The sequence below is a fragment of the Pogoniulus pusillus genome, chromosome 25 (genome assembly GCF_015220805.1).
Source record: "Pogoniulus pusillus isolate bPogPus1 chromosome 25, bPogPus1.pri, whole genome shotgun sequence".
NCBI lineage: Eukaryota > Metazoa > Chordata > Aves > Piciformes > Lybiidae > Pogoniulus > Pogoniulus pusillus.
This window is the reverse complement of record NC_087288.1, coordinates 10,471,120-10,492,317: the sequence shown is the minus strand read 5'-3', so window position 1 is coordinate 10,492,317 and position 21,198 is coordinate 10,471,120. Positions and strand designations below refer to the sequence as shown.

The 21,198-nt window shown below is 43.7% G+C and overlaps 1 long non-coding RNA gene across 2 annotated transcripts in view; it reads left to right on the top strand.

Moving 5' to 3' along the window:
* The first annotated feature begins 1,413 nt into the window (after positions 1-1,413).
* The window catches only part of LOC135186579 (uncharacterized), a 54,181-nt gene continuing 34,396 nt past the window's right edge, over positions 1,414-21,198 (top strand). For both annotated transcript variants that reach the window (XR_010307036.1, XR_010307035.1), the window contains exon 1: positions 1,414-1,524. This is a non-coding gene — a long non-coding RNA (uncharacterized LOC135186579). The remainder of the gene's footprint in view (positions 1,525-21,198) is intronic.

Genomic DNA, 21,198 nt, shown 5'->3' with positions numbered 1-21,198 from the left:
ATGTTTGAACCAACAGCTTCTGGGAAAAAAGGAAAAGAGCTCTAGGGCAATGCAAAGACTTCTCAGGTACACAGGAGTTCTGAGAGGAGTGCATACAAGCTTAGGAAAGATCGAAGCTCACTCTTCCTGGCCAGGAGAAACTGATGCATGCATTGCACTTCAAATATAGGCTCAGAAATCCCAGTCCTGAGAGAGGGAGAGATGATACAGTTGTAAATGAAGATGTTCTGATTGTGAAGTGCAGAGAACGTTTCTCTTTGGGTGGGAGAGAAATGGTGAATATTGTGAAACTTGTGTTTAATCCGAGGAGAGCTTCCATGTTTCTGTCATGTAAGTGTGCAGAAAGGATAACCTTACAGCTCTGTGAATGCAGTGGTACTATATGATGACAGAACACACATGTACATGTCTCTATAAACATATACACAGTTGTAGCCAAAATGTCTAATATCGTCGGGACTGAGTTTTCTCTCTCAAAGCATGTTCATATGCCCTCTTTGGTCTAATTTGGTTTATGACTCTTCATGTGCATGCACATGCAAAAGATATAAAACACAAGTATAGCAGCTTTTGGTGAGAAAAAACATTTATTTTCTTGTACCAGCTGTGGGTTCCTGAGAGAGTACATGTAAAGATCACACTGGAAGCTGCACAGCTGAAGCACTGGCAACAGAATAAGCAGAACATGCTTGGCTGTTGTTCTACCAATCTTCTCTGCTGCAGTGCTTGCACATGAGAGCTGGGCTATCGACTGGCAGCTCCGTGCAGATGAAACAGTTCAGTTTGCACAGTGAAAACCTAGGTGAACTTTCAGGTGAAAATTCCCCCCTGCTCTTCTGAGCAATGAATTAATTTCCTAAGTCACTGAGGAAACTACCGCATGATGTCAAGCGGTTTAAAGGTACTTGACTGTGAAGTATCATCCAGCTTGACCTTGTCTCAGTGTTTGCCATGATAGGTATCTTCCACTTTCAAAGAATCAACAAATGCTGCATCTAATACTGTCCCGGTAGGGCACAAATCCTGCCAGACTGGTTGAACCCTTGCTGTCCTCCTGTTGTGGGTCCGGGAAGTTGAATAGATGAGCAAACAGTAAGAGTCTGACCCCAGTAAAGCCTTGCGAGCTAAGGGCTTAGCACCACGTCAGGTGTCTTGTGCTGCCCCTCAAGGTGCCTGCATGGTCACAGGAGGCAGGAAGCTTTGAATTCTTTGGCCAGAACGTTGGTGCTAGTGCCTGTTGGCCAGTTTCATTTTCAGAATGATGTATTTCATGGGGGGTGATTTAGAAACCACCTTTCTGCACGGAGCATTTCTGCACCGAGCCTGCACCTGCAGCAGCACCCATTTGCAGCTCATTAACTGGGAATCACCGCGGCCACGTGTGTGCAGCTTGCCCTAGCTCAGCAGCAGCAACTCAGTTCTCTCCTCACCTCTGCCGGGAATATGTCATATTTTACCCCGGGATCATTATCGTGAGTTTTGGAAGCGTCTTTGTAAAGGAGACTTGCTCAGGGATCAAACGTGGTGAGTACATCTGCTGCAGTTAGTGCCATGGTTTAGTTAATTGGGAGATGTTATGTGATGGGTTGGGCTTGATGATCTTGAAGGTCTTTTCCAGCCTGATTAATTCTCTGATTCTGTTAAAACAGGGAAATTATAACTCTGCTTATGGAGCCTTAGCATTAAGTACCTCATCCATCCTCTTTTAAAACACCTATTTTCCAAGTTCTGGTTGTTTAAACTGTTTAATTCTATGCAACTACTTCCTGCTGACTGAAAATCCAAAGAATGTCTCTCTCTATATAATCCATAAAATGGTAGAGGTAGATATAATGAAGGCTACATTCTTCTGAGAAATTTCTGAGTATGTCTTGTCTATGGGAAAAATAACCCCCAAATGAGGTATTTGGAGACATTTGTCTACTTCTCAGGTGCTAATGATTGTGTATTTCACTACAACAGAATGAAAACTCACCCTCCTACACAGCATCAGTCAAAATCTTTCATGTACTTTAGGTCCCAAGGTAGTTTTCCTGAAGGTTGGTGCCAGGCCTTCAAACTTTGCTTCTTTTTGTATGCTTGAAATCATCAAGGAGCTGAGAGTTTTCTTGGACTGTTGTTGTTGCAGCCATGCTGCGTGCCTGTGTGGATGTTTTCCACGACATCTGTTGTACAGCCAGTCGTAGCCAGCCAAGCTCAGCCTGACCCAAGCATTCAGGATGCTTAGAGCAATAGGCACATTGTTATTGAAGTCCTTGTGTCTAATAGGAAGCTGATAACGTTCACTGGCTTATTTGGGGCCCTCATCATCTGCAAGCCTGAGGAACAACATTGCTGAGAAGGTCATTTGTGTTTGGGTTTGCTGGTGCATGTATGCTCTCCAACTGCATCCTCAAGTGCTTTGTTTCATAACTGGTGTGCTGATACTGGGTGCTGGTGCTGTTGGCTGTCTGTACCCTTTCTGGTTCTCTTGCTAGCTTCCTGCTACAGGGGGTTGAAAAAGAAGCAGCGTTTTGGGAACATCCTATATCAAACTCTCTGCTCTGATGGAGGGACCAAGGGAGCATATGCACTGTCTCCAGTGCTTCCTGGTAGGATGATGATGAGTCTCAGCATCGACTATGAATTCCTTCTCCTCTCTGCCACCCTATGCTTACTTTTCCAGGCAAAATGGAGCATTCCAGGGCCATGCAGCAATCTCTGATTCAGCAGGGAACTCTAGAGGCTGCAGGCCAGATGCCAATAGTGGCCTTGGCACAAAGTCCCTAAGATGCCTGCATACTCTGGCAAATATGAACACAGAGCTGTCTTCTCAGAATTAACAAGAACCTTTGCTGCAGTTGTGTTAAGGTCAAGAGCTGGACAAAGCTGACTCTAAGCAGTCAGCTATTTAAAATCCTTGTTTACCCTTTGTGAAATGGCATCATCACAGAGAGAAAAGCCTTGAAATCCTCATTGGAAAGCTTCTTTGAAAAATCAAACATTGTTATTAGGTTGCTGTGGAACTAGATAAAAACAAGCTGCCCTGTACTTTTACTCATGTGTATTTATTCCTAGAAGGTGGCCTGCATCAGCCTGTATTTAGACAGATTCATGGGTACAGTGTTTCTCAAGGCATAAATCACGCTAGAGGCTTACTAGATTTACTTCAAACTGTTTCATCTCCTCTACTTGGAGCAGGCTGTGTTATCAACCTAACTGCAGCTGTTAAACCATTTATGGTCAGAATTTTTTGTTTGGAGCTTAATGTCAGTGTCAGCAGGAGAATGATCATTGAAGGTGATGTTTACTATCAAATAGGTAATTGCTCTTCAGTAACAGTGTCTAAGGGCTTGAAAGGTGAAGCAGGGCCCTGTAAAAACTGTTTGTTCTGGCTCCAAGAGGACCGATAAAATGAGACATAATCTCTGAACTGTTGGGTTGATTTTACGATGAGGTCCATGGCTTGGGCAATCTGACTGTGGGCCACCTGTGTCTCACACCTCCTTGAGGGACAGATTTGCTCTTTGTCTGTTCTTTCTTTGGGGTTGCACTATCATTCACTTTAAGCAATATACACTGAAGAGATTTGGATATCCTCTTGTACAAAGCAGCACATTTTAATGGCTTTATTGATTGAATATTGGCATACATTTACATAACAACAGTGTGATCCTGTAAAATATCTTCCTCATTTATAAGTTAGATACACTATACATATTCAGGTGTAGCAGTAGCTAAGCTGAAATGAACCAAGAACATTGCTGGCCTGATTCTGATGCAAGTGTCCAAACAGTTCCGTGACACTGTACACTGAGATGTGCAGTGCAAATTCAGTTACATCCACTTGGCTGTTGTATTTCTTCCAACTTGGCTGGAAAAAGAAAGAAAGAGGAAGGAAGGAAAATCACGTTGCAATTTTTAGTAACTATTGCTGAAGAGAAGTGTTTTCTAGAAGAATTTTCATTGTTACCAGGACTGGCATTGCAGAGATGACTGGAATTTCTAGTGTGAGCATGCAGAGACACAGGGAGTCTGCTCTCTTGCACATCATGGTGTACTCAACAGTTAGAGCACTCAGCAGTTTGTGGAAGACAGAGAAAATCAATTTAACAGATGATCCAAAATATTTGCCATGACATTACCTATCTTCACAGCCAAGTTACCGGCACATAGCTGTTTGCCTCCCTCTCCTGCAAGGCATTTAATGGGCCTGGATGAGATGGAGTTAATTTCCCCATAGCTGCCCTCATAATGCTGTGCTTTGTATTGGCAGCTAGAAAGGTGTTGATAACACACCAGTGTTTTGGCTGCTGCTGAGCAGTGCTTGGACAGCATCGAGGCTGTCTCTTCAACATTCCTCCCTCCCTAAGAGGTTAGGGGTGGGCAAGATCTTGAGAGAGGACATAGCCAGGACAGGTGAGCCAAACTGACCAAAGAGATATACCATGCTATGTCTGCTCAGCAACTAAAGCTAAGAGAAAGGGGGGAAAGAGGGAGCATTTGTTATTATGACTTTTGTGTTCTGGAGCAGCAGCTACAAATACTGAAATCCTGTTTCTTGTGACCTGGCTGGACATTTCCTGCTGATCTGAAGTAGAGAATAGGTTTTTGTTTTCTTTTGCTTCCACATAGCCTTTGCTTTTGCTTTATTGCACTGCCTTTATCTTGACCCATGAGTTTTTCTCCCCTTGTCTGTCCTGCTAAAGGGGAGTGATGGAGTGGCTTGATGGGCACCTTGTATCCAGCCAAGGTCAACTCACCACATTTTAATGAGTAGCTTTCATTTGATTATCACATAATCATTTACAAAACTCTAATGCAATGTGAGTTTAAAGGCAAAGTCCAACCAAACACACTGAAAGTCGCAAAGTGGCCACAAGATGTGCTTTCAAAATGTAAAGCTGCCCAGTCAGAAGCAGGAATTCTTTTCAATTAACCCTACTCTGGTAATCCTTCTGCAAGAAGGCATGCACATCTGTTTGTCTTTCCACCTAATGTGTGCTGTGGCAGAATGAAAATAAGAAGCAGAGCTAGCTGCTCTTCCAGGGACTCCCAGATCTAATGTAAGATTATAGTCTTGGTATCTGGACCGTTTGAAGATAGCACAAATAATAACAGAGAACAAAACCCCACCCAGCTTCCCCTGAATTCCAGTACAGAAATCACATCTAAACTTCCCTTGCTACACTTCAAACCCAGCTTGTGTTCTTTTCTGTTCTTGTTCCTTCTGTTTCTTGTAGGTAACTAACTGGTTTTCAGCTTTGAACTCATTACCATTCCTGAAAGCATTTTCCAAACCACAACCACTTTATGGGCCAGCTCCTGTTCTCAGTGAATTGCAGGAGTTCTGCTACTGCCTTCAGTGGGAGCAGAAGCAGGGTTGAGGAAGCAGTCCTGCAAAATGAGAAAGGAAGGGGGGAAAAAGGAGGTAAACTACCAGTGCTTTGAGGTTAAGGTTAGAAGATTGCTGTAGCTGTTACCATAAAATGATTAAGTCTGCAGCTTTTTATTTGAAGTGGAAGTGCAGCACTGGCTCATCATGCGTGCCCTGACCTCTGCCTGTGTACACACACTCACTCTATGCTCTGATTTTAGCAGGAAGTATTTGAGTCTTCTTTTCCTTGCATTTGCTACAGGCAACTCTTTCGAGTTTTTCTCTGTTGAGAATTCCCATGCTGCCCTGTGACAGAGCAGCAATTTCTCCCCTGTTGCTGTCAAAAAATCTTTATAATGTCAGCCTTAAAATAGTGTTTCTTTAGCAAACTTCTCCAGGATAAAATCAGCCATAAAATGGAAGAAAAATATCTTTAGGCTTATGACTTTTTCTTGCTTTCAAGCAGCAAAATGCTGTTGTTTTGAGAAGTGTCTGTGTTGGTCGTCTCTCTAAGATGTGACCTTGTTCCGCTCGGAGACAGTTAGCTGCCTGAGAATCTCACAGAGTGGGTATTAGATGTTGATCTCTTTACAGGAGAGCAGGGAGAAGCAGACAGCCAGATTGGGGCTGTGGGACGTGTTCAGTGAAAAATCTATAGAGCTCAGCTTAGGGTGTCAGCTGTCAGTCTGCAGAGCATCTGTCAGAGGAGTATTTGCTTCACTGCTGATGAATGTGAGTAATGCTTTCACAATATGGCAGGGCGATGCTATAGATTACAGTTGTAATGGAGCACATCCTGAACAGCTGAGCCTGCTCTCTCTCGCTCATTCAATAGCAGGAGTTGCCTTGCTATAAGAGCTTGGGGGATTATGTATTCCAAACAGCTGTCTATAGCACCATAGATTTATTTGGGCTAAATGAAAACTTGCTTTCTTTAGCTAAATCAAACTTTATCAGACAGTTTTACTGTTGGCAGTTAAAATAAAATGTGTTTGCTGAACAGTAAACACCTTGTTACTGTTAGGAAGGATTATATAAACAAAAGGCATACACAATGAAGTCTTATGCCAACTGACTTACTGTCAAAATAATATACTGCTGTTAGCGGAATTGTGCTCACTTGAAGGAAATTATAGGCCTAAAACCACGTCTTGAATGACAAAGAATCCATTTTTCCACACAGAAAAAATGTAATACACTATGCCTTGTAGAAATGGTTTGAGAGACCAGGGATGCTGAATAAAGGAAGGTTAGGGGAAACTGAGTGGATTGCCTGAAATCTTCAAAGGCTTACTGTATATTCATAATGCACTGTGTCAAGTGGGGGTAGCACATTCTTTCCTGGGAGAAATACAAAAGCTGATTTTGGCCAACAAAAACTCTACAAGCAGTCCCTTTCAAAATAAGATAGACATGCTGTTCTTCTTATATATGATGCTATATCACCTATGGAACAGGAATAATAATAATAGCCAGGAATAAACATCAGCAGGAAGAGCCAGTAAATACAGGGCAAAAATGCTTTCCTACACAAATCAGGATAAGCAGTAAGATAGTTTTTACTAGACCAAACCCAACTCTTTTGCTCTTAGAGGTATGTCACTGGCACGGGCTGCCCAGCGAGGTTGTGGAGTCTCCTTTACTGAAGACTTTTCAGCCCTGGATGTGTTCTTGTGTGACCTGCACTGGCAGGGGGGTTGGAGTCCTGTCCCTGGAGGTGTTCAGGAAAAGGCCGAATGAGGCACTTAGTGCCATGGTCTAGTTGATTGGATATATATATTAAAAACAAACAAACATAATCCAAACCAAACTAAAACATCAACAACACTGGAATTGGCTGCCCAGGGAGGTGGTGGAGTCGCCGTCCCTGGAGCTGTTCAAGGCAGGATTGGACGTGGCACTTGGTGCCATGGTCTAGCCTTGAGCTCTGTGGTAAAGGGTTGGACTTGATGATCTGTGAGGTCTCTTCCAACCTTGATAATACTGTGATACTGTGAATGTTCTCCAGGGGCACTCAAGACAGCTTCCTGCACCACCTAGGAGCCTGGAACACAGCCCTATGAGGAGAGGCTGAGGGAGCTGGGAGTGTGCAGCCTGGAGAAGAGGAGGCTCAGGGCAGAGCTCATTGCTGTCTACAATTACCTGAAGGGAGGCTGTGGCCAGGTGGGTTTTGGTCTCTTCTGCCAGGCACCCAGCAACAGAACAAGGGGACACAGTCTCAAGTTGTGCCAGGGGAGGTCTAGGCTGGATGTTAGGAGGAAGTTGTTGGCAGAGAGAGTGATTGGCATTGGAATGGGCTGCCCAGGGAGGTGGTGGAGTCACCATCCCTGGAGGTGTTGAAGCAAAGCCTGGCTGGGGCACTTAGTGCCATGGTCTGGTTGATTGGATAGGGTTGGGTGCTAGGTTGGACTGGCTGAGCTTGGAGGTCTCTTTCAGCCTAGTTGATGCTATGATTCTACGATACAAAGCAAAAGCAACCCAAATACATGTTACAATAATATTAGGCTTTTTATGCACCATAAATCAGCTTGTTTTCACTCCTTTTGAAAATGACAGTAAGGCAGACATTCATGTAGTATTATTCTGTGGACAAATACACCAATCTTGTTGCAATTACTTTTTCTAGTTCTAAGGAAACTTGGAGACCCAGTACCAATCCCTCTGCGCTGTTTGTTTTGGCTGTGTGGTTTGTAGTGCAATAAAATGTAGACAGGTTCTTAAATCCACCTTGCATCTTTAAAAACAAAAACAAAACAAAACCCAAAAAGTTACAAATGAAAATTATTTCTTCTAGTTCATGTTTTGTAGCAATTAGAAAAGGATATCTAATTAATAAATGTCACAGCTGTAAATTTCAGGACAAGGTCTAAAATAATTATTTTGTTGTGTTAACTGGAAATGGGCATTTAGGTGCCTTTGATTTGGGAAATCAAGGATAAGGTGATTTCATGAAGTTTTGTTATTGGTGCTCTTTTTAAGGATATATGTGATTTATTCTGGTACACAAGTGCTCTACCTTGGCTAATTAGAGTCAAATCCATTAGAGGTTCTCGCTGATGACCTTTGACAGGAACCCAGAGGCTAAGGAAAGGTGCTAATCTGTTTTTGTTATTCCCTCATTTAGTTTTTAACTAATTACAAATACAGACCTTGTTTCTTTGCGGAGAACATGCCTTAGAGTTTTGTCCTTCCCCCAGATGAAGCATTAAAAGGCTAACAGCTCAAAGAAGAGGTCTGCCACTTGTGCAACTGAACGTGAATTGGTGGCACATTATGCTTCTTTCTGCCACGTATGAAATTGCTTTCCATGGCACAGACAGAACTGTGACAAAGGAACATGCATAAAGTCAATTCTCCTGTGCACTAGCAAGCTCCAGGGGAAAGCAACTAGCATTTCCTGAATGGGCTGATCTGTAAGCAGTGGGTCAAGCCACACACAACTGCCTTCAGAGTTATTTCCTTCTATTCATTACATTTCTTGAGCTGTAAAAGCTTTTGACAATTAATGAGGCAGATACTTGTCATGTCTTTTAAGAACTGCTTCTAGCACAACTGTCCAGTTAGCTCCTGCATGCTCTTTGGCCAGTTTCCTACTGCTACACAGAGGGTTTCATTGCAAAAGTCACCCTGCCCTCCTGTTTCAGCTGCTGATTATCACTGTATTTCTAGGAACTTAGCTATCTGTGACCCGTAAGCCTTCATCAAATGTGGTTGACATCTGGGAAAGATTTCAAAAGTTAGAAGGAGATAAAGTATGTGATTGCATGGACTCATTTCCTTAGGGAAGAGTAATACACAAATATATATGTGTATTTGCAATGATTTATCTGGTATCATATGCATCAAAGCTGTAGGTAACTTGAGATTTCGTGGTACGTATAAATGCTGTGTTCTGAGACTAGCAAAGTGAATTGGAGTCAAAAAGTTGAAACACAAAGGAGCTGGAAAATTGCTTACCTTGGATCTGCTGCCAGAAACATAAAGTTTGTTACCTCTAAAAAGAAAAGTCCTGTCTTCCAGATGATGGGAGTTCAGTCCTCAAACAGAGATCAACCTCTTTTCTTTGTGAAAAATATATGCATACCTGTAGCCTAGGTGTGCATTACATCTCCTATTGCTCTCCATGGCAATCAGAGACACAGCCTAAAAATCCCTAGAAAATGTCACCATTACCTCCTGGGAGCTGTTTTCCTGGACTTTCCTAACTTGCATTCATCTTACTTTTAATTTAGTTAATATTAAAGGCTCTGCAGAACAGGTCTTAGCCATCTTTCACTGCCACACCAACGTCCTAGTGGTTCTTTTTCTTGGTCAGTGTTAAAGCAGTGTCTAGAAGTTTCCTTTTTAAGTGGCTGAGAGAGTCAGTGGCTTGCAGTGTCTCATGACAGGACAAGGGGTAATGGGTGGAAACTGAGGCATAGGATGTTTCACGTAAACATGAAGAGGAACCTACCCCACCTGGCTACAGCCTCCCTTCAGGCAGTTGTAGACAGCAATGAGGTCTGCCCTGAGCCTCCTCTTCTGCAGGCTGCACACCCCCAGCTCCCTCAGCCTCTCCTCACAGGGCTGTGCTCCAGGCCCCTCAACAGCTTTGGCGCCCTCCTGTGGACACCTTCCAGTACTTCAACAGCTCTCTTGAATTGAGGAGCCCAGAACTGGACACAGCACTGGAAGTGTGGGCTGGTTTCAGTAAGAACAATAATCAGCAAAAACTTAATTCAAGACTGGTTCAGTTAGCTGACCTGAAGCATTTTCTTTCAAAACAGTACTTTAAGAAGAATATCTCCTAATGAAAGGATGCAACTCCTAATTAGACAGAACTGTTACATCAGAAGGGTATTTCAGGAAGATAGGAGATATGAGCTGCATATTCCCTCTGACATGCAGGCAAACAAAGTCATATCAAAGACAGGTTATATGCTTTGAATTGTTAAAAGTTCCATATCTCTTTAAATAACTGCCAGCCAGGTTTGCATGTTTTCAGCAATACACATTTGTTCTGACCCTTCCCTAGGTGGAATCAAGGGGAATTTGGCCAGCTATGTCAAAGGAAACAACACTGGGACACATAAGTTTGGTGCAGATGACTGATTACTGAAAAATATGTGTGTGTGCTGGTTGGAGGCTAATTGGAATATTTTAATGAGACAAATGAGATCATTGGTTGTGGAAATAAAATAGTGGTGAAATCTGTATCATTCATTGGTTTGCTGAGAGGGATTACAAAGCCAAAATGTAATAATCTCTAGCACTTGGGTCTGTGTGGCTGGATCTGTTTGCTTCCTCAGAACCCTGCTCTAGTATCTTTCCATTAACCTCAGCTAGCAGAAAACCACCTAAGCTTTTCTGCTTCTTTTGTTTGTCTGTCTGGGAAAGTAGAGGGAGAAAGAGAGGCAGTTTCTTTGTCCAGGAGGGAGTTTAAATTTCTGTATTATTTCTGATTTGTATGTAATTAGAAATACCTCTAAATGTGTTGTGTGTGCATGCTTAGGTATTTTGCTTTGCTGTGATTACAGCTTCATCTTACTTCCAAGCCATCTGAGCTAGTCTGGTGAATTTCAACAGTGTGAGGGGGAAAAGTTTCCAACCCACCACAACATGAATGAGAAATAGGACAAAATAAAAGCCAGGAAGCAAACTCCATTAGATTTAAAGAAGTGTTTGAATTTATTTTTCAAATCTGTTCTAGTGGGTCTTTTTCCAGGGTACTTCCTCTATTTCCAACTTCTCGAGATAGCAAAAGCTTCAGGAAAATGAGATTAATCTGTGAGATTACCATCAGTGCAGAAACTGTGAGCATATCAGTATCATTAGGACACCTGCTGTGGTTGCTAACAAATCAGATGTTTCCCTTGATTTGGCCTCAAAGGTAAACTTTGATCCTGAGACTAAAACAGATCCTATTCTAACATAGTTGTCTTTAACCTGAACCACAACCACTGTACTGGTTAATATGCTCAGGAATCTGCAGCAAGCACTCTAAGTCGCTCTGTCAGCACAGAAATGCCCTAAACTTGACTTGACTAAGCACAGGGGAAATCTGGGGTGCCTCTGACCTCCCCAAAACACCAAGCAAAACAACCGTGTCCCTGTGCAGCCTGCCGTAGGTGATCCTGCTATGGCAGGGAGGTTGGACTCCATGATCTTCAGAGTTCCCTTCCAACCTCTGCCATCCTATGGTTCTGTAATAAAAGGGACCCCAAGCACAGTAAGGCAACAGCCCCTGCTAGGTTCACATCCTTTTTGGACAGTGAGCATCTATATGTAACTGACAACAGGAGCAGAAGTAGTATGCTGAGGGATTCCTCACAGCACAGGCAAACCCTTCATGCCCTTCCGTGTAGCCAGACACATGGCTACATGAAAGAGATGTGATCACTTCTTGTTTCTTCCTCTTTGCCTTCTACAGAAAACACATTCACAAAACATACTGTTTTTTCCCCCTGAAACTATTTTGAGGGTAAAAGTACAGATTTATGCAGATTGCTTTAAGCAGCTGTTGGCAGTGTCGACAGCAAAAGCTGACCTTTTGGTGCAGCTTTCTACTGACAGCGTTCATAAAACCCAAACTATCTGTGGTTACACAAATGAACAAATAGATCTAAATGCATGTGATTTACTTTCCCAGGCTTGATTTTCTACTAATGTACTGCTACTACCTGTCCTTTAGCCTGCCCCAGACAATCCCTCAACCCACTCATTCATAAAAAAATGCACTGCACTGAAAACCCTTAAAATAAACAGCAAAATAACTACTTTTTCTTTTACTTTTTTTCCCCCCTGCCCCTTCCTCCCTCCCCAAAGCACTCACATTTGTTCCTTCAAAATTAGGACTCAGCAAATAGTTGGAATACATCTGTACTCAGAGGAATCCACATCAGATCATAAATTTGTTCATGTTAAACACAAACATATGAACGCACTCTTACATCCAGGGACTAGGGAAAGGTTTAGAATTTGCGTGGTTTACTCTCTGTAATGTCAGGGCAATGTTTCACTCATCTATGGAAATATAAAGCAGGCTTGTTGTATTGAAGGCATAAGCATCCTTAGGCTCTGCATAAACACCACAGGATTCAGTTTTGAGAAGGAATCACTTAATTTGTCTTATCTTTTATTTTTATTGACTTCAGTGATGGGCATATGCAAGCATTTGATTTTCTACTCAGTGTATCAGCAGGTCTCTTGGTGTGCATTTACTGCTAGAATTACAGGAAAAAAGATTAACCTCAGATATGCAAATAACCTTAACTGAATAAAAGGAGAATGCTGAGATACTGGAACATGTCCAGAGAAGGGTGACAAAGCTGATGAGGGGCCTGGAGCACAGCCCTGTGAGGAGAGGCTGAGGGAGCCTGCAGAAGAGGAGGCTCAGGGCAGACCTCATTGCTGTCTACCTGAAGGGAGGTTGTAGCCAGGTGGGGTTTGGTCCCTTCTGCCAGGCAACCAGCAACAGAACAAGAGGACACAGTGTCAAGTTGTGCCAGGGGAGGTCTAGGCTGGATGTTAGGAGGAAGCTGTTGGCAGAGAGAGTGATTGGCATTGGAATGGGCTGCCCAGGAAGGCGGTGGAGTTGCTGTCTCGGGAGTTGTTCAGGAAAAGCCTGGCTGGGGCACTTAGTGCCATGGTCTAGTTGATTGGCTAGGGCTGGACTGGATGATCTTGGTTTGATAAGTTGGACTTTTCACACCTTATAATCTAATTTCTCTCACTAAAGCATTCCAGTTGGCCTCAAACTAGCACAGAGATGCCCTTGAAAGAACTCTGTCACGCTGTCTGGGGCTGCAGCAGGAGGTCAAGAAATCATTTGTAGAGCCTGTCCTCAGGATCTCTACGTTGAGACAATTTGTGTTGTACCATTGTACCTGCATCAGGAATGGTGTGGTCAGCAGGAGCAGGGAGGTCATTCTGCCCCTGTACTCTGCACTGCTTAGACCACACCTTGAGTGCTGTGTTCAGTTCTGGGCCCCCCAGTTTAGGAGGGACATTGAGATGCTTGAGCATGTCCAGAGAAGGGCGACGAGGCTGGGGAGAGGCCTTGAGCACAGCCCTATGAGGAGAGGCTGAGGGAGCTGGGATTGGTTAGCCTGGAGAAGAGGAGGCTCAGGGGTGACCTTATTGCTGTCTACAACTACCTGAGGGGTGGTTATGGCCAGGAGGAGGTTGCTCTCTTCTCTCAGGTGGCCAGCACCAGAATGAGAGGACACAGCCTCAGGCTGCACCAGGGGAAATTTAGGCTCGAGGTGAGGAGAAAGTTCTTCACTGAGAGAGTCATTGGGCACTGGAATGGGCTGCCCGGGGAGGTGGTGGAGTCGCTGTCCCTGGGGCTGTTCAAGGCAGGATTGGACGTGGCACTTGGTGCCATGGTCTAGCCTTGAGCTCTGTGGTAAAGGGTTGGACTTGATGATCTGTGAGGTCTCTTCCAACCCTGATGATACTGTGATAAAATAAAGGGAATGGTTTGGTGTGGTCATAGTGTTAAAGAAAAGTATCTAAAACTCAGTCACTTCCTGATGAGGGAAAGAAACCTATAAGGAAAAAAAATCTACCTTAGGAAAGTATTTTTCATGGCATGTCATTTTTAACTTTCCAACCCCAAAACTTCATTCTTCCTCCATCCCCTGCAAAAACTGGCAAAAAGGATGGAGTCATAAGAAACTTAATTATATGCATATGACAGATATAAGTTTTGTTAAGCCATCTACTTGTTGTGATTTCTATCCCTTGGGGGATCTTTTATAAAACAGATAAAGACAATTTCCTGCTTCAAAAAAATGTCCATCTTAGGGCCCAATACTAAAAAAAACTTGTTTATAAGAAGGCTCCCTTGGAGGCCTTCTGTGAGAAAGCATTTGTGAGATTGACCACCAGGAAGAGAAATCAGCACGGAATAGATGACTGCAATGCCAGGGGGGCGCAATGAAATAGAAAGACAAAGGGTGAGAACGTATGGAAGGCACTGAGAATATGCAGAAGCACCTCTTAAAAAGAGATTGTCTTCTTTAGTTCAGCAATCTATCTACATATTATGGAGTAGCTACTGATTCTGTCAGCCTTGGTAAAACAGTGTTGGAAAAGTTGCTGGAGGACAAAGTCCTCTAATGAAGCCAGAGTTTTTCTCCAGAAGAGTAAATCAAAAGGAAGGCAATGCATGTTACCTTTGCAGCCAGTGCATGCCTTTCCTAGCCTTGAGGAGCTGTGCAGACAGCTTGATGAGGAGTGGATTGCCTTCTCTTTGAGTCTCAGCTATCGGCTGGTTGCACAGGTAGGACACAAGGGCTGGGTTTAATCACGCCGCAGTCATGTGCTGCCAACTTCATTTTTTTTTACCATATTAATCTTCTCTCATCATTTGTACTATGGTTTCACTTAGAGGTTGTACTGGGTTTGGCTGAGCTGGAGTTGATTCTCCTCAGAGCGTCTTTCTAGTGCTGTGCTTTGCAGTGCTGTATATGGATGTTGATAACACAGCAGCCTTTTGGCTACTGCTGAGCCAAGCACCACGGCTGTGCTGTCCAGCATTTCCCCCACCACTATCCTGAGAGATGGGCAAGGTCTTGGGAGGGGACATAGCTGGGCCAGCTGATCCAAACTGAGCAAAGGAGTATTCCATGCCACATGACCTCAGCTTAGGTATGAAAGCTAAGTGAAAGGAGGAGGCGTGGTGACATGAGAGCAACTGCTAGATGTGTTGAAGCCCTGTCTCCCAGAAGCGACCTAGCAGCATCTGCTGATGGGAAGTCAAGAATACTGTCTTTGTTTGCTTTTGCTTCCATGTGTGGCATTTGCTTTTGCTTTTCTTCCTATCAAACTGCTTCTGTCTTGACTCATGGGCCTCTTGTTATGTTTTCCCTTCTCCCTGTCTTATATACATAAGAAGGGGAGTGATAGAATGGCTTTGGTGGGCATTTGACCCTCAGCCAGGGCCAAACCACCACGGACGTGTATGATCTTCTTAGGACTGCTTCAAGATTTTCTTTCAGTGACTCTGATTTATTTCATCAATCTGGATAGTTCTGCTCCCTGGGCTGAAGTTCTTTCATCATGAAACAAAACGACTCAAACTGAAGCCTTGAAAGACAAGTGCTCATGGAAAGCATTTGCAGCCGTTTCAAATACTGAGCTTCTTTCTTGCTGTTGACTGGCATTAAAGCAATAGTAGGCAGTTGTAGCTCTTTCATGGGCCGAGTACACAGGACTAGTAAACCTCACAGGAAGAAGTAGCACATGTGTAGATGGGGAAGAGGATACACTTTTTTTCCAAGTAAGCAACAGAAACAAAGCTTGGAGCAATTATTCCTAAGACATATTTAACCTACCTTTTTTTCCTCTCTTTTTGAACTTCAAGAAGGGATCTTGTGCTCAGAAGTGTGCTCATTTATTCAGCAATACCAGGAATGTGACAAAACCATCTAGCAGGATTTCTCTCTCTGGAAAGGATGATCATATTTTGGGCTAAAGCTGGTTATAATAATCACTGCAGACTGTTCATTCAATGAGGCCCTTTTCTTGTTTCTTGAACAGTTTCTTTATAATCCTGCTGCTGACAGTTGTAATTCTTCAGTTTGTAAGGTTTGCAAACATTTGATCTGGGAACTGCACGTACACAGTTTGTACTTGCTACTTCGAATTCACTGATGCACGATTTGAGATTGATCATAGCTCCATTTCCCTTGCTTGGTTGGATGATTTATGTGTTTATAAAGTATCTTTGCTTCCTATGCATTCACTTCAATTTTCTTATTAAGCCAACTTCTGCTACTGGCCCATGTTCTACAGATCTTTACAGATGAGAAGTTTCTTTATGAATGTACAGGTGGTGAAAAGCAGTTAGAATTCCCCCAAGTCTGTTTGTTGGGTTTTTTTTTCCCTCACAGTGTTCAGGCACTGCAAACACAGCCTCAGGCTGCGCCAGGGGAGATTTAGGCTGGAGGTGAGGAGAAAGTTCTTCACTGAGAGAGTCATTGGACACTGGAATGGGCTGCCCGGGGAGGTGGTGGAGTCACCGTCCCTGGAGCTGTTCAAGGCAGGATTGGACGTGGCACTTGGTGCCATGGTCTGGCCTTGAGCTCTGTGGTAAAGGGTTGGACTTGATGATCTGTGAGGTCTCTTCCAGCCCTGATGATACTGTGATACTGTGAAAAATATTAAATAGAATCATAGAATCAACCAACCTGGAAGAGATCTCTAAGATCATCCATCACCTGGGAGCCTCCTCTTCTGCAACTGAACAGCCCCAACTCTTTCAATCTGTCCTCACAGCAGAGCTGCTGCAGCCCTCTGGACATCCTCGTGGCCCTTCTCTGGACATGCTCCAGCATCTTCACATCCCTCTTGTAATAGTGGCTCCAGAACTGGATGTAGTACTCCAGGTGGGGTCTCAGCAGAGCGGAGTAGAGAGGGAGAATCACCTCCCTCGGCCTGCTGACCACACTTCTCGTGATGCAGCCCAGGCAGTGGGCTGCAAGTGCACACTGCTTGCTCATGTTGAGCTTCTCATCCACCAGCACCCCCAGGTCCCTCTCCTCAGGTCTGCTCTCCAGCCACTCACTGCCCAGCCTGGATTTGTGCTTGGGATACGTTTATTTATTTCGCTATGTCTGTGTAGATAAATATCAGCTCACACATGTGCTCATACTATGGAAAGAAAATCCAGGCAATTAAATAATCACAAGAGATAGACTTGTTTTTTTTTCCTATGCATTGCTAGAATTTAAAGCAAACATTATGCCTGTGGTCTCCTTCCATTCCATCCTGGATGGTCCTGTTAACTAAAATACATCTGTTGTCAGCACTATGAAAAAAAATCTATGGTTTTAAAATGTGATGAGATATTGCCTGGAATATTTTCTCATATAGACAGTGTTATCTGAGTCTTTCCTTGGCAAGAAATTCAATCTGAAGACAGTTCTCAGATGGTTTCAGCAGCTTAGTTTGCAGTGCCTCTGGAAGCAGGCCTCCATTGTTCTTGTAAGGAATTCTCCTTGCCCAACCCTTTGTACTTTCTCATCATTTGGAAAACATCACAGTTGACCATGAGATCTCTTTCAACTATTACAAGCAGTTCTGAATGTCAGTTATAGAATTACTTGTTTACTATAGGCACTAACAACATAATCTCTGTCCAGAGGACCTGTGTGTATTCTGCCACCCACATGGCTGTCACTGATGGGATGCTGCAGTCTAAACCTGCAGCAAACTTGGACATCTCAGAGTCCTCACATTCATTACTGGTGTTGGGGGAAGCCACTGCTGCAAGCTGTGGCACTCCAGTGCCCCCAGGTAGATGAAGCCTTTCACAACCTATAAACTGCACCTAAAAATAGGCCATACAGAAGAGCTATGCCACGAATTGCAAAGGCATAGCTTTCTTTGTAATTTTTGAGAGACCAGCATTCAGAAAGCAGTGTTCAGAGGGCAATGCACTAAGCCAGCAAGCAGTACATTTGTAGGTTTACCTCTAACAGCTGGTTTGAGAGGGACCAGCCTTTGGAGCAGAGAAGGAGGAATGTGGGATGGGGGAGTGAACAGGAGATTGTAATAATACTCATAATTAAAATGTACATTCTAGCTGCTGGGGAAAACAGTGCTGCAGATCTCTGGAAGAAATTTGCTTCCAAGAAGTGCAAGAGGCCACAAGTGAAAATTCTTTCACATGCAGGAAGCGAGAGAGGGAACTATACGGAAAAACTCTGTTTGTTTTGGCTACCACTCTAAAAAACCCAAGGTAGAGGCAAAGAGAAACCAAGGAAAGAATACTGATAAATGATGTGTGAAAAGTACCTGGAATTTCTGGGTACTGCAAAGCCTAATTACAAACAGGAGTAATTTATTCACGTGTTATGGCAGAACTAATCAGTATTTTGCACTTTATTAGGAATGGAAACTTGTGTTGTCTTTTTCAAACATATGGTAGTTAGCTGATTAATTGAGTGGTTTGTTCAGTAGTATGACCAGCTGTTATAAATATTTTAGCAATTTTTTCTGGTACTGAAAGTAAACAGATCTTTTTTTTTTTTGTCTTTGACTGAGCTGAAAGCATGTGACCACAAAACCTGGATCTTGTTTAATACCCAGAAATCTGGTTTGAATGTATGATAACCCTAAGTGTTTTGCTGTGTTCCTAAGATGGTTTTCACGTGATACAGAAATAGGTAGTTATTTTGTTATGTTTAGAAATTCCTTTGATGTTATATGTCCCGTTGCCAGTTATCCTCCCAGTGACTGCAGCTACAGCTTAAAAGATACACCCTTTTAGACGTGGTTTTTGAAGAATCTGACATGCAGTTTTGGAGTAGGGCCTCTTTTCCCTCTGGATTGATACCAAGGAAGTAGTAGATTGGGAGTCCCATCCCCCCCTGCCACAAGATTCACCAGACTAGCTCAGAGAGCTGGAGGTTAAGGATGAAGCTATATTTTACAAGCATAGGTATGCAATATATATTGATATATACAATTAAATACAAGTTAAAAGTAATACAGAAATTCAAAAAAACCCTCCTGAGCCCTTTGGAGGGCTCCAAAGTACAATTAACCAGGTTGGAAGAGAACTCCAAGATCATCCAGTCCAACCTATCACCCAACCCTAGCCAATCAACCAGACCATGGCACTAAGTGCCTCAGCCAGGCTTTTTTTGAACACCTCCAGGCACAGTGACTCCACCACATCCCTGGGCAGCCCATTCCAATGCCAATCACTCTCTCTGACAACAACTTCCTCCTAACATCCAGCCTAGACCTCCCCTGGCACAACTTGAGACTGTGTCCCCTTGTTCTGTTGCTGGGTGCCTGGCAGAAGAGACCAACCCCAGCTGGCAACAACCTCCCTTCGGGTAGCTGTAGACAGCAATGAGCTCTGCCCTGAGCCTCCTCTTCTGCAGGCTGCACACCCCCAGCTCCCTCAGCCTCTCCTCACAGGGCTGTGCTCCAGGCCCCTCACCAGCTTTGGTGCCCTCCTGTGGACACCTTCCAGTACCTCAACATCTCTCTTGAATTGAGGAGCCCAGAACTGGGTTCTTCCCACTCCCTCCCTTATCTGTGAAGGCTTAGATGCAGGGGTGAGATGCAAAAAGCCAACAACAAGAGGTTAGAAGGGGAATGATTAGATCAGGTTACACAGATTCCAGCAGAGACAGTTAATATGGCAAGCAGCAGCCAAAGACTGAGAAACTTTTAAATTGTTTCTTGTTTTTATATCTCTAAGCAAAACCAATGAGTAATGTTAACATAAGTATTATTTACTTTTCACAGCCAATGATCTAGTTTCTCTCATTAAAATATTGCACCTAACCTCAATCCAGCACAATCCATCCTTCTGTATTACCCAACAAGGCTGCTTGTTGTTCAGGTCCCCACTCAAAATCGTTTCTCTTATGAGTCACATCGTGCAGAGGTTTGACAATTTGACTGAATCCAGGAATGTGTAGTCTCCAAAATCCCACTGCACCCAAGAAAGGTAGAGTGTCCTTTCTATTTGTGGGAACTGCCATGGTGGAGACTTTATCACACCCTGTGGAATGTGATGGCGACCATCCTGCCGCCGCACCTCAAACCAGCACAGGTGCTCACTGATTACAAGTCCAACTCCTCCCTGCTAATATTGCCATACTTTGAGCTGTGCACCACGAGAAAAAACATGGTGAGTATTAGGAAGAGCTTATTGCAGGTTACAGTTGAGGAGATGAATGGAGAGACAGTCAGAAGGAAAGACTGTGTGGCAAGTGGCATGTGGCTACAGCTTCTTCAGAATACTGATTCTACTAAGAAGTTTCAGAATGGTTTATGGCCATGAGAAATGTGTTTGTCAAATGTGCCCCCAGCTGTGAGATGGCATAACTCAAGTGTCAGACACTGCCTTTCATTCAAACCGAGCACATTTGTGCTCAGTTCCTTGCTGAGCCCAAAGATGTTGCTGGGCTGAAGAATGTCATTGTGCAGCCTCCATTGTTGGCTGTCACAGCGCATGTGTTTTGGGACTGATCTGAAGTTTTATTTGACATCATGACTTTTATAAAAATCAAAACCCCCAAATCCCTGAGATGAAATCCATATGGCTTTGTTCACGGGCTGAAATAGAATCATGCTCACAGCCTTTACTGCAACTGAGGGATATTTGGTGGGAGTCGTTTTTTGCTTAATAAAAGCACACCGTTCAAATGCTGGAAATGTGGATGTTATTAAGTACCTGCTCTGTGAGAATAACTCAAGTGCTGCTTTATTCCCTGCCCCTTTTGTTAGTTCATGTGCACGAGAGTTGGATCTGAGGCTGACATGAGGAATGATCTCCACAGCCTGGCACGGACCCAGCTTCACTTGAACTCTGTTTTAGACATTATGGGGATTTTGTCTGCGTTTTGGCTCCTCGCAGCTCAGCACTGAACGTTTGGCACAATGTGTGGTAAGGGTTATTATGATACACAGAGGTGAGGTAATTCACATCATTTTTGCAGTGTAGGCAAGTTTGCTTGGCTGCTAGAGTGGTTAATGCAGGAAGCTTCCCAGTGTGTCAAGATGCTGCTTACTAAGAGTCAGGCCTGTGCTCACCATGGTACCATAAAACACCACCAGGGACCCGTTTATTTAAGGCCTGTCATGTCAGGGGTTTTGTCAGGAGAAAACCAGGGGCTGGATAAGGTGAGGGGAGAGCAGTAGGCTTTGCAGCACAAGATTTATGTAGATGAAAACACTGACCGCTCCTTTGCCAGTGATTTAAGCAATGTTTTAGTTACTCGTGGGGCTACCATATGGAGTGACACTCTTTCCTCCTTCCAACAATTGCCAAAGTGAAGAAAGTGGTAAAAGCAAGTGTTGCCTAAGATTAAAGACCATGCCAAATCTCTAGC